The sequence below is a fragment of the Amborella trichopoda genome, chromosome 7, assembly GCF_054954075.1.
Source record: "Amborella trichopoda isolate Santa Cruz 75 chromosome 7, AtrichopodaSantaCruz75HAP2 v2.0, whole genome shotgun sequence".
Lineage (NCBI taxonomy): Eukaryota > Viridiplantae > Streptophyta > Magnoliopsida > Amborellales > Amborellaceae > Amborella > Amborella trichopoda.
This window is the reverse complement of record NC_142342.1, coordinates 14,002,115-14,024,971: the sequence shown is the minus strand read 5'-3', so window position 1 is coordinate 14,024,971 and position 22,857 is coordinate 14,002,115. Positions and strand designations below refer to the sequence as shown.

The window sequence follows — 22,857 nt, the reverse complement described above, 5'->3', positions numbered from 1 at the left end:
TCTAATTAAAAAAAACATATTTACTACATCGTCAAACGCTTTTACTGCATCATCAGGCTGCCTCTGCATCATCAAGCAACGTATGGGTGTTCCATGCCGCATTAAAGCCCGACCCGTAGCCCGATACTTAGGTCTCACAGGGATTAAGTTGTCATTTATTATATCTTTTTATCCGTCGGTCTGATTCAGGGGATTCTTGGACCGTTGGAAAGATCTCTGGTTCTAATTCAAGCTGGAATAGGTTTTAGACAGTTTTGGAATAATTAAATTGGGTATAAGTTACTTATGGTCTATTAGGATTTTTGTGGTCCTTTGAGTTCAGAATCAAGCTATTTAGGAATTCCTTTAGCCAGAATTTCAAGGGGGTGTATGCAATTGCCCTTCTTTGGCATTCACTTGGGGCACCAAGTGAATGACAAAGAAGTACACACCTGAAGCATGGAGGGAAGGAAAATGTTTTTTTTCTGGGATCTTTTTTTTGAATGACCAATACCCTTTTGGGTAGGCAGTATGCCAATAGAATTGACACTGATATCTTTGAGTCAATGTAGTTGAAAGGTCTCCGATAGTCGAGATCTGAAGTAACGGTCAACAGGAACCGTGCTATCTTTAAGCCGGTGACACTCCTTATCGTAGTCACTCCAATGCTACCTAGAAAGCTGCCAATGCAGTCATCTTCGAACCGTGCATGTGAGAGAACTTAAGTGCGGTTGGGTGTAATAGTGATATTATTACAATAGGTTTAATCCCGGTTGACCATCGCGAAGTTTAAAGTAAAAGTTTAAACTTCGAAGAGAGACCTTTAACCATTAAACGAGTCCAACTAAAGACTATTGTGATTTTTTATTAAAAGACCTTTAAAGTTTAAAATTTAAATGAGTTTTGGTTAAACTAATTTAAACTCGTTAGTTGGACTAAAGTTTAAATTAGTTGCACTAAAGTTTGGATTAAAGTTGATTAAATGAGTTTAAATGAGTCCAACTAACTTTAAAGACTTTAGTTTGATTTTAAATTTAGTTTAAAGTCTTTAAGTTTAAATTGAGTTTAATTTAGTCAAACTCTTTAATTTTAAACTTAAAATATTTAACTTTAATGTCTTTAAACTAATTAATTAAAGAACTAAAATTAGTTTAAAGTCTCCATTAAAGTTAGTTAATAGTTTAATCCTTAATTAATCCGTTATTAAAGTTTAATTGAAGGCTTTAAAACTTTAAAATTAACTAAGTAATTAAACTTTAATCTTTAGTTTAAAAGACTTTAATTAATTTAGTTTTTCAAAGTTTAATTACTTTTAAAGTTTAATTACTTAGTTAAAGACTTTACTTAATTTAAGACTAAGTAGTATTAAAAGAATTTAAAGTCTTTATTAGTTAAAGTAATTTTTTAAGACTAAGTTGTTTTAAAAACTTTTAAAGTCTTTATTAGTTAAAGTAATTTTAAAGTAAACTAAAGTTTAACTTAAAAGTAAATTAAAGTTTAATAGTAAATTAAAATTACTTAATTAAAGTACTATTAAAGACTTTAAAAACTTAACTAATTACTTTTAAATTAAGACTAAGACTAATTAGTTTTTAAGACTTAGTTTCTAAAGTCTTTAAGAATTTACTAAACTTTAATTTAGGAAAAACTTAAATTACTAGGAAAGACTTAAAAGTACTTCATAGTTAATTAACCACTTAAAAAGTAATAAAAGACGTAGTTATTAGTCTAAAGTACTTAGTTTAGTTAATTACTAGTCTTAAACTAATTAGTCTTACTAACAATATTTTAAGTAACTTAGTTTAGTAAAGTTATTAGTCTAAAAGTAATTAACTACTTAGTTTTAAATTACTAATTAACTTAAAGTTTTAATTAAGTTTAAAGTTAACTAATTAATTTTAAATTAAGTTAGTTAATTAACTATTAAACTTTAAGACTATAAATTACTATTTAAGTCTAATTAGTCTTTAAATTACTATTTTAATAAAGTTAATTAACTTAGTTAACTACATCTAAAGTTAATTTAAAAGTAATTAGTTAACTTTAAAATTAATTAAAAATTTATTAACTAACTTAATTTAAAATTAATTAGTTAACTTTAAACTTAATTAAAACTTTAAGTTTTTAGTAATTTAAAGACTTTAAAGAATTTACTAATTTAAATTAGTTACTATTAATTTAATTAGTTAACTTTAAACTTAATTAAAACTTTAAGTTTTTAGTAATTTAAATACTTTAAAGAATTTAGTAATTTAAATTAGTTACTTTAAATGAGTTACCATTAAACTTTTAAATTACTTTAAGTAACTTAAAATCAACTAATGTAAGTCTTTAATTAAAAACTAAGTTATTAAATACTTAGTAGTTAATAAAAGACTTTTAAAGTAGTTTAAGTAAAGTAATTTAAGTAAAGAAAAAGTTTAGGAAAAATTATGTATATATCTATTATTACGACTCTGCTGAATAGTTCCGTTAATACCACCGTATCCGTTTTTTTCATGTTAAAATGAAAATTTTTTAAAAAAGATGACTTTACCCTTTTTTCGGCTGTTGAACAACCGAATTCAAAGTATTTTCGATTGTTCAACAACCGAAAACACACCAATTTCGGTTCTTCAAGAACAGAAAAATATGTTCTCTCTCTGGTGGCATATTTTTTGGTCTCTCTTGTGGACATATTTTCGCTAATTCTCTCAAGTCATAGTTATCTGATAAAATCAAAGGAACAACTAATTTGAGCCCCTTAATTTAGGAGAAATCTTACGGATAACCAGGACGTTAAAGAGGGAGAGAAAGAATACGCCACAAATTTTTTCCTAATCTTCTAATCTCATAATCTCTAAGATTTCTCCTAAATTTAGGGGTTCAAACTAGTTATTCCCCTTTGATTTTATCGGATAATGCCATGAGGGAGAGAAAACATTTTTTATTGAAGAACCAAAATTATAAATTTTAAAATTTTCGGTTATTTAAGAACTGAAATTGGTGCATATTTTCGGTTGTAAATACTTTGAATTCGGTTGTTCAACAACCAAAAAAGGGTAAAGTCATCCTTTTTTTTTAAATTTCCATTTTAACATGAAAAAAAGGGATACGGTGGTAATAACCAAAACTATTCGGTAGAGCTACAATAACGGAAACTATAACGGATATGTACGTAATTTCCTCAAAAGTTTATCTCGACATCAAGATGCAAGGAAATGAGCAAAAATAGATTTCAAATTTGGAAAATAGTGCATCTTGTAATGCATTCTTGGATCATCAATTTTCAAGATTTTCAAGTTTTCATAGATTTGTCGATCTACACTATTTTTAAAACTTTGACCTTTGTAAATAAAGATGACAATATATTGAAGGCTATCACAAAGATTTCTAGACATTTCTCGACACTATTTGAAAGTAGGCTCTAATTTGATTGTTTAGAGCCTAGGCTCTATACAAAGCGCACCCTTTAAGTAATAATATAGAAAAGTAAAATTTAATAGTAACTTTTAAAGTTTTAATAGTAACTTTTAAAGTTTTTAATAGTTTTAAGGACTTTAAAACTATTAAATTAGTTTAAAATTAAGTAATAATCTTTAAAACTAATTAACTTTTAAAGACTTGAAAGCTTTAATTACTTGGTTTTTAAACTAAGTAATAGTCTGTAATTAAAGTTAAAGTCTTTAAAGACTAAATTCGTTAATTTTAAACTAATTAAACTTTGAAGACTTTAATTACTTAGTTTAAAACAAATTAAAGTCTTTAAAAGTTAATCCCATATTTTAAATTAAATCAAATATTTAAAGTTTAACCACTAAAGTTAGTTTTAAAGACCATTAGTTAAACTTTAATCAAAGTCTCCATTAAAGTTAGTTAATTAAATTTAATTTGATTAACTAAACTAAAGGTTAATCTTTAGTTTGATCATTAGCTTTAAGTTTAAACTAAAGATTGTCCAACTTTAAGGTTGCAACCTTAAACAATCCAATTAAGGCGCACCTTAAAATATTATCATAATATGTAATTTTGTTGTAAAAAATTCTTAGTATTATCTTAAAAACTATTTTCATACCTAATTAGAAAATTTTAAATTCCAAAAATGATGAAAATCAAGTAGATCTATAAATATATGAAAATCTTGAAAATGGATGGTCTAGATAATGTATTGCAAGATACACTATTTTCGAGACTCAAAAACGTTTTTTTTCACATTCATAGATCTCGATGTCACGATGATTGATTAGAGAGCTTTTTCAACATTAAAACAACATTTCTGATATATTTTTGAGGTGCATATGTGATTCTACATTTTAAGGTTGCAACCTTATATAAACTTTTTAAACTTTAATCAAAGTCTCCATTAAAGTTAGTTAACTAAATTCAATTTGATTAACTAAACTAAAGGTTAATCTTTAGTTTGATCATTAGCTTTAAGTTTAAGCTAAAGATAGTCAAACTTTAAATCTTTAGTTTAGTTTGAACTATAAAGTCTTTTAAATTAGACTCATTAAAGTCTTTAATTTAAACTATCTTTAGTCCAACTCATTAAAGTTAACTTTAAATTAGTCAAACTCATTAAAGTCTTGTTGGATTTTAAGTTTTTTTAAACTTAAAAATCCATTAAACTAAACTCATTTAAAACTCTATCTTTAAATGAGTTTAAAGTCTTTAAGTTTAAGGACTTTCAACCAGTGGTTTAAAAAACGGATCGGTGGCCCAGATTAGGTACCCCAAAAACTCATCCGGATCGGTGAATTGGCGATCCCGATTGGGAATCAACCAAATCGGTTGGATTAAGATTTAAAAAAATCTAAAAAAATTATTAAAATTTATTATAAATGTTGTTTTTAGGAATCTAATAAGAAATCGAGATACTACATTATTAATTTTCATTTATTCATCAATATGTGAATATTGAGATGTTTTTCTCTGTACGAACTTATTTTGACTATTAAATTTACATCACACAAAAAAAAAATCATAGAATTATCATGGGTGCATTATATAATCATAGATGAACTAAAATAAATAATGGTCTTAATCGATAAAAAATGACCACCAAAATCTCGAATTGGGGGAGAATATTATATACTGAAATTGAACTTGTTGGTTTACATTTTATAATTATTTTATTATACAAATAATAACAAATCCAACCTCTTATTTTTTTACAATAAATATTTGTTGTATTACCTTTGATCTTTTTTTTTTTGACAAAAACCTTTTATTTCTTATGACAATAACTTTTTAGTTATTTTTTTTTACAAGAAATGCTTGTCATATTACTTTTTTTTTTTTTAACAAGAACCTTTTTTTTTTTTTTTTTACAAGGAATACTTGTTGTATAACCTTTTTTTTTTTTTACAAGGAATATTTGTTGTATAACCTTTTCTTTTTTTTTTACAAGAACCTTATATTTTTTACATTAAACTTTTATTTTTGACAAGAAAAAGAAATTTTGTTGTATTACCTTTTTGATTTTTTTTTTTACAAGAACTTTATATTTTTTTTTACAATAAGCTTTTATTTTTTGACAAGAAATTTCTTTTTTTTTGTATTACTTGTTTTTTTTTTTGACAAGGACCTTATATTTTTTTTTAACAAAAAAGATATTTCTTTTTAACAAAAAATATATATTTTTTATAACAAACTTTTATTTTTTTGTTAAAAAAAATTTATTTTGTAAAAAGAAAAAAATTAATTTGTTTGTGAATGAATGATGGCACCAGGGCAAGAATTAATCCCGCAACGTCAAGCGCACAAAGCAACACTCTAACCACCACATCAAATGTTAAGTTGTGATACAAAGAGGTCACTCAATAATTATATCTTATTTCTTTCTGAGCTATTACCTTGGCGCAATTGGCCCACATCTAATCCACAGAACAAATTTGGTAAGGATAAATAGTCTTCTGCTACCAAAGCTAGTCGCACGCGAAACGCACCGGGCGAGTCATGGCATTAACCGGCCGAGTCATGGCGTCATTCAGCGATTCACTGTACAGAATCGCCAGTTCTTCTCTAGAATCAGGCGATTCCTGGTTTTACAAAACAATCGACACGGGATGACCGAATTTCGGTTCAAAACGGCCGATTCCGTGCCAACTTGGTGATTTCAACTAAAGATTTAAAGAGTTTAAATTAGCTTGATCATTTCAAAAATCCAAATTAGTTTGATCAACGTTTAGTCTTTAGTTGGACTCATTTAAACTCTCTATGGATTAAAGCAATGGAAAAAATAAACCTATTGTGATTTTTGATTAAAGGTTAAAGGTTAATCTCTCTATGGTTAATTGCCGGGATTAACTTTTAATGAGCGATTAAGGTCTCTCTCAACAGCTTTAAAATTTTAAAGTGAAGTTTTGGTGAATCTTGAGAGAGAGTGAAGTAGTACACAAAACTTTGAAAGCACTGACATATTAAACACATTTTAAAGGAATCTCTCTTTCTCATCGTGGTTCTCGTCTGTTTTCTGCAACGGCTTTCAAAGTCTCTTCAATATGTCAGTAAATTAATAATGATTTTAAAGCCAATTACACTCCATTCGAAAGGGATCCAAAATCTCTCTCCTTGCAAAAGTTAATGTTGGTCCTTGAGTATTTAGGTGTTAATGATATTATATGGAGGGTTTATAGCTCTTTTAGCCCACAAATTTGAGAAGTCGATTAAATATCTCTTCGGGTTTCGTTTTTTAGTATTTTGATTGATGCGAAGTTGGTAATGGGTTTATATAGGTTTGATTGGATTTTGATCTGTTGTAGTTTTGCTTAGTATTAGTAAAGAAGAAAAACAAGGAAAGTTGCGATTCTGTGTACGGAAGGTTGTTCTCTTTTTATTTTGCATGTTGTGATTCAATAAAATTGAGTTGTTCAGATCATCGCCATAAATACCAGAGATTTCCTCTTCATTATTCAAAAAGCGGAATCAGATCTTCGGGAACTCTTGAAAATACCAGAGAACTATAAAGTTTTGTTCTTACAAAGTGGAGCAAGTAGCCAATTCTCTGCAATCCCATTGATTCTCTGCAAACCTAGCGATGATGTCGATTTTATAGTCAATGGTTGTTGGGGTGATAAGGCTTACAAGGAAGCTCAAAAGTATTGCAAAGCCAATTTGATCTGGTTCAGAAAATCTGAGAAGTACACAAAGGTCCCATCTTTTGATGAAATTGAACAAAACCCTTAAGCCAAATACCTCCATATTTGTGCTAATGAGACCATTCATGGGGTTGAGTACAAGAATTACCGAGAACCCAAAGGGAAGGATACTGTATTAGTTATTGATATGTCCTCAAAGTTTTGCTCAAAACCAGTCGACTTTTCAAATTTGGGGTCAATAAAAAAAAGACCAATGTGCTCTTTTACCGAAGAATAATATATATATATATATATATATATATATATATATATATATATATATATATATATATATATATATATATATATATATATATATATATATATATATATATATATATATATATATATATATATATGTTCTTCTTACCTCATAAGTGAGATAAAGAGACATTTTACTATAAGAAATTAAGTGAGATTGACCACCAAGAAAGTTGGTCCGAGAGTTAAGACAAGAGACAAGTGAACGCCGATGCGAAAAGTACCGCCAAGGCCAGGAGAGCCGCTTAGGGAAAAAAGCTAAGGCCACTGAATGTCCAGATTGTCATTATCCGCAACCTACGGATGGCAAATCTCATAAGAAATCTTACTAGTAAAACTGTACCTTCAACATAAAAAGCTGCACAGCTCCAAGGTGAAGAACTTGGTCTAATGAGCTTTCTCTGTAGGAGTTCTGCTATTTCGTTTTTACACATTTCTAATAAAACAGTATTCATTTGTATTGGCCTAGCTTTCGTAGGGATTTGACTTTCAGTGAAAGTTGGTTCATATGGCAAACTGATACTATGTTTTTTCCTATCCCAAAAAGCATTAGGATGTTCGCTACATATGTCTGCGAATACGACAAGAGGAGGTGTCGGTGGTATATGACAAAAGTGCTAGTGGACAAAACATGAGCATAGGAGGATGCTGTAAAAAGTAAAATAAAGGTAAAGTAAAAAGTAAAGTAAACTATTTCGGCTCTTTTGGCCTTATTACAATGAGTGTCCTTCTTTGGTGGTAGGACCCATATTATCTTTTCTTTTTGCAAGGTGATGATTATGGTCTCTGGCTAAACTCATCCGGATCGTCTTCTTCTGGATCTGTTTCATCTGGATCTGTTTCGTCTGGATCCTTTTGACTGAGCTGAAGATACCTATTGATGTGTAGTGGAGAGGACTGAACTGTTTCTTCGGAAGATGTAGGTTTTCTTCCTGCTTCAGCAAATATCTCTTTCATTTGTTTTTCAAGTTCGTCCTTGGAAGCATGAGGGTTGGTTTGAAGCATGTTCCTTAAATAAGTAGGAAAGTCAAATGAAGTGTTTGGAGTATTTGGGTCTTTCTGGTATATAGGTGATTCAGGAGGTATTCTCTTTGGGGTGGCTTTAGTGAGATCCATTTGGAAGATATCCCACCATTTGACAGAGATAGTCTTTCCCAAACGAGGGATATAAGTATAATCATTTGAAGTATTAGGGGAGATGGTATAATCCCATTTCATAATCCAAGGGATTTGGTATAGGGCCATGAAGTAAAGGTGAGTATCAACTGTATTATTGGTATTATTGTATTGTATAAATTGTTCCTGCAAATCCTTGAAGGCAGGAGGTAAAATCATAGCAGTTGATCCCCACACAAAAAACCAGTTTTGAAACCAGGTGGGGAATCTTTCGAAAATTGGTAGCCGGAACTGTAAATACCAGCTATGAGTATTGTTGGGGTTTTGGTAGTAGAAAAATTTATGCCAAGCTTCTATATACTCAGCGTATTTGAAATATTTGTAAGAAAAATCAGAATTTTGTATTTTCTTCCCATGTGCGGGATTAGAACCCCACTCAGTATAAGGAAGGAGCTTTTTTATTTGCACCTTTGAATAGGCTATGATTCTGGTGTTTTGTTGGAAATAATGGACAACAGAGATGGATCCTGTTTCCATTAGAATTGCTTCATAGTATTCTCTGGTCTTAACCCCGTTGATAGGATTAAGATGATTTAATAGATATAATGGTGCGAGCTTGCTTGGGTCCATGTGAACCTGCTGATGCTCTATGGAAATATCTTTTAGAAAGGCTCTTTCAATGTATTCAGATCTGGGAGTATTGGTTGGAAGAGTGGACTTGGATTGGGCAGGTGAAAAAGTAGGAGTTGAAGTACGAGCCTCTGGGTATGTGATTTGATGTACTGGTGATTGAGATGGTGAGCGAATATTCAGGGGTAAGGGTTCCCCTTCATATGGGACTAAAGAATTCATGGGTTGTTTTCCCCGGCGAGTATTGCTTCGGGAACCCATATTTAAGGATGAAAGATCCTTATCAGAGAGATTATCTTTGAATAATTGAAGTGCAAGTGAAAGTGGTGATTCGTCGTTGGCGTCAGTGTGGCCCCCCCTGCAAAAATTCTCGGGTTAGAAAATCGGGTAAAGAATCTTATGAGATTCTGAGACAGATGAAATAGAATTCAATGATTTGATAACAGATAACCCAATAGAAACCACTGGTCCCATAGAGACTAGTGAAATACCAACAGTACCAATTCCTTCAGTTAATTTAATAAATAAAATAGTGGTACAAAAATGGTTTGTCCAAGTCAAAATCATTGTTGCTAAAAATTATAGTTTTGAAACATCAGCTCTTATTGATTCAGGAGCTGATCTCAATTGTATAAACGAAGGACTTGTACCTTCCAAATATTTTGACAAAACTACTCAAATATTAAATACAGCAGATGGTAGTAGGTTATTTATTAAATATAAATTATCAAATGCCTCTGTATGTAATAATCACCAATGTATTGATACACCATTTATCATGGTTAAGGGATTAAGCCAATCAGTGATTCTAGGGGTTCCATTCCTAACATTGCTTTATCCTCTAACTATTGATGAAAAAGGAATTTCATCAACAATTCAAAATATTCCAATACAGTTCAATTTCATACATAAACCAAAACTAAAAGAATTAAATAATGTCAGAAGCCAATTACAAGGCAAAGAAAAATTTCTTTGCACTCTTAAACAAGAAATTAAATATAAAGTAATTGAAGAGCAATTACAAATGCCTTCAATCCAACAAAAGATTCAATCAATACAAAAGCAAATAGAAACCTCAATATGTAGCGAACATCCTAATGCTTTTTGGGATAGGAAAAAACATAGTATCAGTTTGCCATATGAACCAACTTTCACTGAAAGTCAAATCCCTACGAAAGCTAGGCCAATACAAATGAATACTGTTTTATTAGAAATGTGTAAAAACGAAATAGCAGAACTCCTACAGCGAAAGCTCATTAGACCAAGTTCTTCACCTTGGAGCTGTGCAGCTTTTTATGTTAACAAAAATGCTGAAAAAGAAAGAGGAGTTCCTAGATTGGTAATAAACTATAAACCATTAAATAAAGTATTACAATGGATTAGATATCCAATACCTAATAAAAAAGATTTATTAGACAGAGTTGCTCAGGCTTGCATATTTTTGATATGAAATCAGGTTACTGGCAAATCCAGATCCAGGAACAAGATAAATACAAAACTGCATTCAATGTTCCCTTTGGACAATACGAATGGAATGTAATGCCCTTTGGATTAAAAAATGCACCATCAGAATTTCAAAAAATAATGAATGATGTTTTCAACTCTTACTACCCTTTTATGATAGTTTATATTGATGATGTCTTAATATTCTCTGAATAAAACACATAAATACATTTATCCATGCTGTTAGCCAAGCAGGCTTAGTGGTTTCTGCCAAAAAGATTACACTTTTCAAAACCAATATCAGATTTCTAGGACATATGATACATCATGGCACCATTATTCCAATAGATAGATCTATAGCTTTTGCTGATAAATTTCCTGATAAGATTCTTGATAAAACAGAGTTACAAAGGTTTTTAGGATGCCTCAATTACGTAAGTGATTTCTATCCTAACCTTGCTTTGGATTCTAAACCATTATATGATAGACTCAAGAAGAATCCTCCTCCTTGGTCTGACATTCATACTCACGCAATAAAGGTAATAAAGAGTAAGGTAAAAACCCTTGAATGCCTTTCTCTTCCTCATCCCACTGCTTTCAAAATAATCGAATGTGATGCCTCCGATAAAGGACTTGGTGGTATACTCAAACAACAAGTAGATACCAAAGAACAATTAATACGATATACTTCAAAGGCTTGGAATTCTACCCAACCAAATTACTCAATGGTGAAAAAAGAGTTATTAGCCATTGTTCATTGTGTTACAAAATTCCAAAGTGATATTTTAAATCAACCTTTTCTTATACGCACAGACTGCAAAGCAGCCAAAGATATTCTGCAAAAAGATGTTAAAAATTTGATTTCTAAACAAATATTTGCTAGATGGCAGGCCATACTTTCTGCCTTTGATTTTTCCATTGAACATCTTCCCGGGTCTTCCAATTCTTTACCCGATTTTCTAACCCGAGAATTTTTGCAGGGGGGGCCACACTGACGCCACTTTTCGCCCGGAGATCTACAGCACTGTCTTTTGATTAGGTTTTATCTATTTTGATTGATTGCTTTTAGGTTTAAGTCTATGGAGATTCGACTATTGCGGATAACAGAGTTATAATAAATAAGTAAACAGCAAGCTGTTATATTGGATTAATGATTGTAAAATTCTGTAGTAATTTAAACAGAATAGTATGATTCCTATGAAAGGAATTATCGAGATGTCAATTAGAATCCACTGAGCATAACTAATATTACCTATTTTAATATTAAATAGAATTTTAAACTGCATGGAATTTTTCCAGGAAATCACACTAGCATCTTATTATCATTTACAGGGAAGATTACAAGGAAATATTACAGAGGAAATAAAAACAGGAAAGCAAGAAATAAAAACTAGAAATGCATAAACGAAAAAGGGAGCATAAGACTTACTGGGTACATATACAGTAACTGGAAAAGAGTTTCCAGTGGTGAGGACAGTAAGAAGGCAAATTATTGATATTGCAATCACACATTAAGAGTGAGGAGAGAGAGAACCTGGTCCAGCTATGAGGGCAATGATAGCTGTGAATGGGAACAGTTGCAGAGTTCGGGTGCAGGTGTAGATCAGAGGTGTACAGGTGCAGAGCAGAGGTGCAGAGGTTCAGGTGGCCTGAGGTTGTTGGTAGTTTGAGGTTACAGGTGGTCTGAGGTTACAGGAGGTCTGAGGTTACAGGAGGTCTGAGGTTAACGGAGGTCTGAGGTCGGTAGCAGAGTTTGGTTAAAACTTAGGGACTTCAGAGAGAGAGACCCAGCGGCAATCGGGTAAAGGTTGTGAGGTTGGTCAAGGCTTCAGGTAAGGTTGAAGGCTTCAGGTAAGATTGAGAGGCTTTAGGTAGGTTGAAGGCTTCGGGTAGCTTGAGAGGCTTCAGGTAGGTTGAAGGCTTCGGGTAGGTTGAGAGGCTTCGGGTAGGTTGAGAGGCTTCAGGTAGGTTGAAGGCTTCGGGTAGGTTGAGAGGCTTCAGGTAGGTTGAAGGCTTCGGGTAGGTTGAGAGGCTTCAGGTAGGTTGAAGGCTTCGGGTAGGTTGAAGGCTTAGGTTGAAGGAAAGGTTTGGCTCTGGAAGAGGAGAGGAGTGAGGCCCTGCCTTGAATGAAGGAGGTGCTTCCTTCTTATAGGAGTCGGAGGAGATTCCTTTGGCTTTACAGCTGGCCATTAGGTTAGAAGAGGACAACAAATGAGGTGGATAGCTTTGTCGGTGGAGGAAAGCAGCTGGCAAGAGGACAAATTAGGTAGATGCTCTTGTCGGCCATTGGTGATAAAGGAAGACAGCTGGCAACTGTTTTGTATAGGACAGAAAAGGAAAAGAGAGGTCATATGTGGACAGCATATGTGAACAAAGAGAAGGGAATCTTTTGGTGCATATGGACAAAGGAGAGGGGCCCAGATGTCTGCGAATACGACAAGAGGAGGTGTCGGTGGTTTATGACAAAAGTGCTAGTGGACAAAACATGAGTATAGGAGGATGCTGTAAAAAGTAAAATAAAGGTAAAGTAAAAAGTAAAGTAAACTATTTCGGCTCTTTTGGCCTTATTACAATGAGTGTCCTTCTTTGGTGGTAGGACCCATATTATCTTTTCTTTTTGCAAGGTGATGATTATGGTCTCTGGCTAAACTCATCCGGATCGTCTTCTTCTGGATCTGTTTCATCTGGATCTGTTTCGTCTGGATCCTTTTGACTGAGCTGAAGATACCTATTGATGTGTAGTGGAGAGGACTGAACTGTTTCTTCGGAAGATGTAGGTTTTCTTCCTGCTTCAGCAAATATCTCTTTCATTTGTTTTTCAAGTTCGTCCTTGGAAGCATGAGGGTTGGTTTGAAGCATGTTCCTTAAATAAGTAGGAAAGTCAAATGAAGTGTTTGGAGTATTTGGGTCTTTCTGGTATATAGGTGATTCAGGAGGTATTCTCTTTGGGGTGGCTTTAGTGAGATCCATTTGGAAGATATCCCACCATTTGACAGAGATAGTCTTTCCCAAACGAGGGATATAAGTATAATCATTTGAAGTATTAGGGGAGATGGTATAATCCCATTTCATAATCCAAGGGATTTGGTATAGGGCCATGAAGTAAAGGTGAGTATCAACTGTATTATTGGTATTATTGTATTGTATAAATTGTTCCTGCAAATCCTTGAAGGCAGGAGGTAAAATCATAGCAGTTGATCCCCACACAAAAAACCAGTTTTGAAACCAGGTGGGGAATCTTTCGAAAATTGGTAGCCGGAACTGTAAATACCAGCTATGAGTATTGTTGGGGTTTTGGTAGTAGAAAAATTTATGCCAAGCTTCTATATACTCAGCGTATTTGAAATATTTGTAAGAAAAATCAGAATTTTGTATTTTCTTCCCATGTGCGGGATTAGAACCCCACTCAGTATAAGGAAGGAGCTTTTTTATTTGCACCTTTGAATAGGCTATGATTCTGGTGTTTTGTTGGAAATAATGGACAACAGAGATGGATCCTGTTTCCATTAGAATTGCTTCATAGTATTCTCTGGTCTTAACCCCGTTGATAGGATTAAGATGATTTAATAGATATAATGGTGCGAGCTTGCTTGGGTCCATGTGAACCTGCTGATGCTCTATGGAAATATCTATTAGAAAGGCTCTTTCAATGTATTCAGATCTGGGAGTATTGGTTGGAAGAGTGGACTTGGATTGGGCAGGTGAAAAAGTAGGAGTTGAAGTACGAGCCTCTGGGTATGTGATTTGATGTACTGGTGATTGAGATGGTGAGCGAATATTCAGGGGTAAGGGTTCCCTTTCATATGGGACTAAAGAATTCATGGGTTGTTTTCCCCGGCGAGTATTGCTTCGGGAACCCATATTTAAGGATGAAAGATCCTTACAACAGGCAGTATCTTATTCTGGAAGATCTATAGTCAATTGGCAGATAGATGGTTTATCTGAACTCAAAATACTAGATGTCATGAGACATATGACCATGTATGCCTCTGCAAATAAAATGGCAGGCAACCATGATCAAGAAGTTGCCAAAGCAATAGTAAATGGATTCACAGGCTGGTTAAGAGGATGGTGGGATTTCTATGTAGATGATGACACCAAACAAAGGATTTTAAACAATACTAGACAATGGACTGGAAGAAATGAACAAAACCAAGAAGTTATATATACAGAAAGTGATGCTGTTAATACCTTGATATACACAATAACCTTACATTTTGTAGGCAGTACTTCATTACTTGCAGCAAGATCAGAAGACTTGCTATCTAATTTACGCTGTCCTACCCTTTCTCATTATAAATGGTATAAAGATGTATTCTTTTCAAGGCTTTTAATACGTGAAGATTGCCAGCTAGACCATTGGAAGGAAAAATTCATAGCTGGTCTTCCATATCTATTTGCAGAAAAAGTCAAAGAAAGACTTCGCAAAAAGCACAATGGAATAATAGTATATTCATCATATACACTCGGAGAACTCTCCGCAGAAATATGTGCAGAAGGCTTAGCCCTCTGTACTGATATGAAATTAAAAAGACAAATAGACAAACAAAAGCTCACCAAGAAAAAAGAACTTGGAGACTTTTGTGAGCAATTTGGATATTACTTAGATAGAAAAAATATGCCTGACTATGTCAAAAAGAAAAAGAAAAAATACAAAAAAGAAAAATATATTAAAGCCAAAAAGAAGAATAAGGATAAGGAATATTATAAAAAATCAAAAAAAAAATTACTCAAAAAATTTTCTCCCAATACAAAGAGAAAGAGCAAACTCCCAGTATGCTATAAGTGTGGTAAAATAGGACATTATAAACACCAATGTAAATTAAAAAAGAAAATAGACATACACTCTCTCTCTGAAGTCCCTAAGTTTTAACCAAACTCTGCTACCGACCTCAGACCTCCGTTAACCTCAGACCTCCTGTAACCTCAGACCTCCTGTAACCTCAGACCACCTGTAACCTCAAACTACCAACAACCTCAGGCCACCTGAACCTCTGCACCTCTGCTCTGCACCTGTACACCTCTGATCTACACCTGCACCCGAACTCTGCAACTGTTCCCATTCACAGCTATCATTGCCCTCATAGCTGGACCAGGTTCTCTCTCTCCTCACTCTTAATGTGTGATTGCAATATCAATAATTTGCCTTCTTACTGTCCTCACCACTGGAAACTCTTTTCCAGTTACATATACACTCGGAGAACTCTCCGCAGAAATATGTGCAGAAGGTTTAGCCCTCTGTACTGATATGAAATTAAAAAGACAAATAGACAAACAAAAGCTCACCAAGAAAAAAGAACTTGGAGACTTTTGTGCGCAATTTGGATATTACTTAGATAGAAAAAATATGCCTGACTATGTCAAAAAGAAAAAGAAAAAATACAAAAAAGAAAAATATATTAAAGCCAAAAAGAAGAATAAGGATAAGGAATATTATAAAAAATCAAAAAGAAAATTACTCAAAAAATTTTCTCCCAATACAAAGAGAAAGAGCAAACTCCCAGTATGCTATAAGTGTGGTAAAATAGGACATTATAAACACCAATGTAAATTAAAAAAGAAAATAGATTCATTAAATATAGATGATTCAATTAAAGCAAAATTAAAAAGTATAATATCATATGATTCTTCCTCCTCTACTTCTAGTGGTTCTTATACTGAAGAAATAGATAGTAATGATCTTGATTTTATAGGTTCAGAAAGTTCTTCTACTAATACTGAGACTACTACAGAATCATCAGAAGATTGTAGTTGTCCTTTACCCCAGCATAATGTTCACACACTCACACAGGAAGATAATTTTATACTAGACATTATAGATAAAATAACTGATCCTGAAGAAAAAAGAGCTATCATCACCCAATTTATCAATATTACCAAAAATAAATCAAAATCACCTATTATCAAAAATCCAGATGAATATAATTTCTCTGCTATTATCAAAAGAGTAAGTGATCAACATACTTCTCAAAAAGAACCTACAATCTCTGATCTCAAAAAAGAGATCAAAGAAATAAAATCAGAAATAGTACAATTGAAAGGAAGAATTCAAATATTAGAATTACAACAAATGTCTCAACAAGATTCTGAGACAGATGAAATAGAATTCAATGATTTGATAACAGATAACCCAAAAGAAACCACTGGTCCCATAGAGACTAGTGAAATACCAACAGTACCAATTCCTTCAGTTAATTTAATAAATAAAATAGTGGTACAAAAATGGTTTGTCCAAGTCAAAATCATTGTTGCTAAAAATTATAGTTTTGAAACATCAGCTCTTATTGATTCAGGAGCTGATCTCAATTGTATAAACGAAGGACTTGTACCTTCCAAATATTTTGACAAAACTACTCAAATATTAAATACAGCAGATGGTAGTAGGTTATTTATTAAATATAAATTATCAAATGCCTCTGTATGTAATAATCACCAATGTATTGATACACCATTTATCATGGTTAAGGGATTAAGCCAATCAGTAATTCTAGGGGTTCCATTCCTAACATTGCTTTATCCTCTAACTATTGATGAAAAAGGAATTTCATCAACAATTCAAAATATACTATTATTCCATTGTGTTTTTTGCGAAGTCTTTCTTTGACTTTTTCTGCAAATAGATATGGAAGACCAGCTATGAATTTTTCCTTCCAATGGTCTAGCTGGCAATCTTCACGTATTAAAAGCCTTGAAAAGAATACATCTTTATACCATTTATAATGAGAAAGGGTAGGACAGCGTAAATTAGATAGCAAGTCTTCTGATCTTGCTGCAAGTAATGAAGTACTGCCTACAAAATGTAAGGTTATTGTGTATATCAAGGTATTAACAGCATCACTTTCTGTATATATAACTTCTTGGTTTTGTTCATTTCTTCCAGTCCATTGTCTAGTATTGTTTAAAATCCTTTGTTTGGTGTCATCATCTACATAGAAATCCCACCATCCTCTTAACCAGCCTGTGAATCCATTTACTATTGCTTTGGCAACTTCTTGATCATGGTTGCCTGCCATTTTATTTGCAGAGGCATACATGGTCATATGTCTCATGACATCTAGTATTTTGAGTTCAGATAAACCATCTATCTGCCAATTGACTATAGATCTTCCAGAATAAGATACTGCCTGTTGTATTGAATCTTCTTCCATTTGAATGTCAACAGGAGTAGGTCTCTTATGATAGGGTAAGGCTGTTATGGGTTTCCAGTATTTCCCATAAGCTATTTTATTAATGGTATCCATTAGAGGTGTAGTATCCATAAAGGCTTTTTCTTGATTTTGGATTGTATCCTCTATTATAGGTTCTTCTTCGGTGAGCATCATAGTTTCATGCTCAGGTATGACAGCTTTACCTTTGTCAGATGACTCAGGTATCTGTGAAGTGATGGTAGATGGAGGAATATGGATTTGAGGTGAAGGTACTCCTTTCAGATCTAATTGGGATAGTTTGGAGATTAATTGATCCATAAGGGATTTATTATTTTCTCCAATGTGGAATTTATTCTTATTTAACTCAGGTGGTGGTTTAAATAATACTGATTTAGGAATGGGAGATATAGTAGATTTTTCCTTGGATACGATTCTTTCTATTCTTTCAGTTTGCTTTCCAAGGGATTGTAGATATAGGTTTGTGTAATTATTTTGTTCTACAATATGGGGTATGTACTCTTGTTTTTTATTGATTTCCTTAGGTATGGCTTTATATGGTGTAGCCACTATATCATAGAAGGAGGAAGAGTGTACAGGCTCATTTTTCTTTGGAATGCCTGTTTTGAGTATAATGCTTTTCTCCGGTGGATGAATACTAGCAGTTGTAGTACCATCAGTACTTATATATGTCTTTTCTTCTATGGTTTGGATTTGATTATTAAAAGAGGGAATAGTAATATTTTTTTCTAAACATAGGTCTTTTAGCCAATGAAAAAATCCTATATTTAATCTTTCTTTATGTAAGAATTTATTATATTTCTTATGTAGTAATTCCATTAATCTAGGTGGTTGAAATCTTTGTAAATACCATTCTCGAATATGTTTATTTTCTTCTGATAAATAATCTTTTTTAATAAAAGCTTTATTTATTTTTCTTTGTTTCCTTTCTAGCTTGGCGGCTAGATAGGCTGCTATATATTCTTCTGAATATTGAGTAGGATCATCTTCTTCAAGTTGTAATGTACAAACTTGAAAGTCATATAATTCTTCTATACTGGGTTCAGTATTAGAAGTTGTAGGATGAGATGATGTATATGTTGGGATTACAATATTATCTCTGGTTCTATGTGTTCCTTGAAATTGTATACCTGAATTAGATGAACTTATTTGATTATTGGATGAAGATGGATGACTATGACTAGGAGGAGGTGGTAATATAATAACATTTGGGTTATGAGAAATTGATTTTCTACTTGGTATATTTTGTTTATTATTTCTCTTCCTGTTTATATCAATATCATCTTGTGTTCGTGCATTTGTATTTTGGAATTGTATTTCTACATTTCCATCTGTATGTTCTATGATATGATTAGGAATAAACTGTTGAGGAATTTCTCGTGGCTGATTAGCATTTTGTAATGCCCATGATTGAGGTAGAATTATATCTGACCATTTTATAGTTTTTGGGACTATCATATTAGATTTTTCTATATTTGTTTGGAACAAAATTGTTTGATCTTTTTGATCAAGTTTCAAGGTATTGGGACTTAATGTATTCATAACTTTATAGTATATTCGATAGACTATGGCAAGATTTTGTGATCCATGGATCATATTAAAACCATGTGTTTTAAGATTTATTGTTAATATATCTAAGATATTGGGGTCTGTTAAAGAAACAGAAAAATTAGGAAAACAGTTAAAATATATTGGCCCGCTACAGAGGCTGGATTCTACCATGCCTAGTAGAGAGTCTGTGAAAATATTGTGTCTTGTATCTCTTAGGCATACAAGCACAGAAGTGTTCAACCCTGGTCGGGTCAAAGGTTTCACGGCTATTTGGATTAGACCAATGTGTAAATATTTGTAATTATGTTCTTTATGTTTTTCTATTACTTTTTTAGAGAGTAGGTGAAAGTCTTCTTGATTTTGTGTGACTGATAGACTTTCTTCTACAGTCTTGATGGCATAACCCATCTTAAGTTTGAATGATCCTTTGTTATAAACATCATGTATTGGTACCTTGGGAATATTCCAATTTTGTATATTCTTCTCAATATCATTTATGATTATCTGTTCTTTATTTTTGACTCTAAGTTTGGAAGATGAAGGTACAGTTTTACTAGTAAGATTTCTTATGAGATTTGCCATCCGTAGGTTGCGGATAATGACAATCTGGACATTCAGTGGCCTTAGCTTTTTTCCCTAAGCGGCTCTCCTGGCCTTGGCGGTACTTTTCGCATCGGCGTTCACTTGTCTCTTGTCTTAACTCTCGGACCAACTTTCTTGGTGGTCAATCTCACTTAATTTCTTATAGTAAAATGTCTCTTTATCTCACTTATGAGGTAAGAAGAACAGTTGTACAAATTCTACAGTTATAACTGTTTGCACAGTTCCACTGTGGAATAGTTCTTACTGTTTAATTTGTCAGACAGTGTATCACTGCATGGCTCTGATACCACTTTTCGCCCGGAGATCTACAGCACTGTCTTTTGATTAGGTTTTATCTATTTTGATTGATTGCTTTTAGGTTTAAGTCTATGGAGATTCGACTATTGCGGATAACAGAGTTATAATAAATAAGTAAACAGCAAGCTGTTATATTGGATTAATGATTGTAAAATTCTGTAGTAATTTAAACAGAATAGTATGATTCCTATGAAAGGAATTATCGAGATGTCAATTACAATCCACTGAGCATAACTAATATTACCTATTTTAATATTAAATAGAATTTTAAACTGCATGGAATTTTTCCAGGAAATCACACTAGCATCTTATTATCATTTACAGGGAAGATTACAAGGAAATATTACAGAGGAAATAAAAACAGGAAAGCAAGAAATAAAAACTAGAAATGCATAAACGAAAAAGGGAGCATAAGACTTACTGGGTACATATACAGTAACTGGAAAAGAGTTTCCAGTGGTGAGGACAGTAAGAAGGCAAATTATTGATATTGCAATCACACATTAAGAGTGAGGAGAGAGAGAACCTGGTCCAGCTATGAGGGCAATGATAGCTGTGAATGGGAACAGTTGCAGAGTTCGGGTGCAGGTGTAGATCAGAGGTGTACAGGTGCAGAGCAGAGGTGCAGAGGTTCAGGTGGCCTGAGGTTGTTGGTAGTTTGAGGTTACAGGTGGTCTGAGGTTACAGGAGGTCTGAGGTTACAGGAGGTCTGAGGTTAATGGAGGTCTGAGGTCGGTAGCAGAGTTTGGTTAAAACTTAGGGACTTCAGAGAGAGAGACCCAGCGGCTATCGGGTAAAGGTTGTGAGGTTGGTCAAGGCTTCAGGTAAGGTTGAAGGCTTCAGGTAAGATTGAGAGGCTTTAGGTAGGTTGAAGGCTTCGGGTAGGTTGAGAGGCTTCAGGTAGGTTGAAGGCTTCGGGTAGGTTGAGAGGCTTCGGGTAGGTTGAGAGGCTTCAGGTAGGTTGAAGGCTTCGGGTAGGTTGAGAGGCTTCAGGTAGGTTGAAGGCTTCGGGTAGGTTGAGAGGCTTCGGGTAGGTTGAGAGGCTTCAGGTAGGTTGAAGGCTTCGGGTAGGTTGAGAGGCTTCAGGTAGGTTGAAGGCTTCGGGTAGGTTGAAGGCTTAGGTTGAAGGAAAGGTTTGGCTCTGGAAGAGGAGAGGAGTGAGGCCCTGCCTTGAATGAAGGAGGTGCTTCCTTCTTATAGGAGTCGGAGGAGATTCCTTTGGCTTTACAGCTGGCCATTAGGTTAGAAGAGGACAACAAATGAGGTGGATAGGTTTGTCGGTGGAGGAAAGCAGCTGGCAAGAGGACAAATTAGGTAGATGCTCTTGTCGGCCATTGGTGATAAAGGAAGACAGCTGGCAACTGTTTTGTATAGGACAGAAAAGGAAAAGAGAGGTCATATGTGGACAGCATATGTGAACAAAGAGAAGGGAATCTTTTGGTGCATATGGACAAAGGAGAGGGGCCCAGATGTCTGCGAATACGACAAGAGGAGGTGTCGGTGGTATATGACAAAAGTGCTAGTGGACAAAACATGAGCATAGGAGGATGCTGTAAAAAGTAAAATAAAGGTAAAGTAAAAAGTAAAGTAAACTATTTCGGCTCTTTTGGCCTTATTACAATGAGTGTCCTTCTTTGGTGGTAGGACCCATATTATCTTTTCTTTTTGCAAGGTGATGATTATGGTCTCTGGCTAAACTCATCCGGATCGTCTTCTTCTGGATCTGTTTCATCTGGATCTGTTTCGTCTGGATCCTTTTGACTGAGCTGAAGATACCTATTGATGTGTAGTGGAGAGGACTGAACTGTTTCTTCGGAAGATGTAGGTTTTCTTCCTGCTTCAGCAAATATCTCTTTCATTTGTTTTTCATGTTCGTCCTTGGAAGCATGAGGGTTGGTTTGAAGCATGTTCCTTAAATAAGTAGGAAAGTCAAATGAAGTGTTTGGAGTATTTGGGTCTTTCTGGTATATAGGTGATTCAGGAGGTATTCTCTTTGGGGTGGCTTTAGTGAGATCCATTTGGAAGATATCCCACCATTTGACAGAGATAGTCTTTCCCAAACGAGGGATATAAGTATAATCATTTGAAGTATTAGGGGAGATGGTATAATCCCATTTCATAATCCAAGGGATTTGGTATAGGGCCATGAAGTAAAGGTGAGTATCAACTGTATTATTGGTATTATTGTATTGTATAAATTGTTCCTGCAAATCCTTGAAGGCAGGAGGTAAAATCATAGCAGTTGATCCCCACACAAAAAACCAGTTTTGAAACCAGGTGGGGAATCTTTCGAAAATTGGTAGCCGGAACTGTAAATACCAGCTATGAGTATTGTTGGGGTTTTGGTAGTAGAAAAATTTATGCCAAGCTTCTATATACTCAGCGTATTTGAAATATTTGTAAGAAAAATCAGAATTTTGTATTTTCTTCCCATGTGCGGGATTAGAACCCCACTCAGTATAAGGAAGGAGCGTTTTTATTTGCACCTTTGAATAGGCTATGATTCTGGTATTTTGTTGGAAATAATGGACAACAGAGATGGATCCTGTTTCCATTAGAATTGCTTCATAGTATTCTCTGGTCTTAACCCCGTTGATAGGATTAAGATGATTTAATAGATATAATGGTGCGAGCTTGCTTGGGTCCATGTGAACCTGCTGATGCTCTATGGAAATATCTATTAGAAAGGCTCT

The 22,857-nt window shown here is 33.6% G+C and overlaps 1 pseudogene; it reads left to right on the top strand.

The window, feature by feature from the left end:
* The first annotated feature begins 5,937 nt into the window (after window positions 1-5,937).
* LOC18428561 (phosphoserine aminotransferase 1, chloroplastic-like) overlaps window positions 5,938-22,857 on the top strand; it is a 39,286-nt pseudogene continuing 22,366 nt past the window's right edge.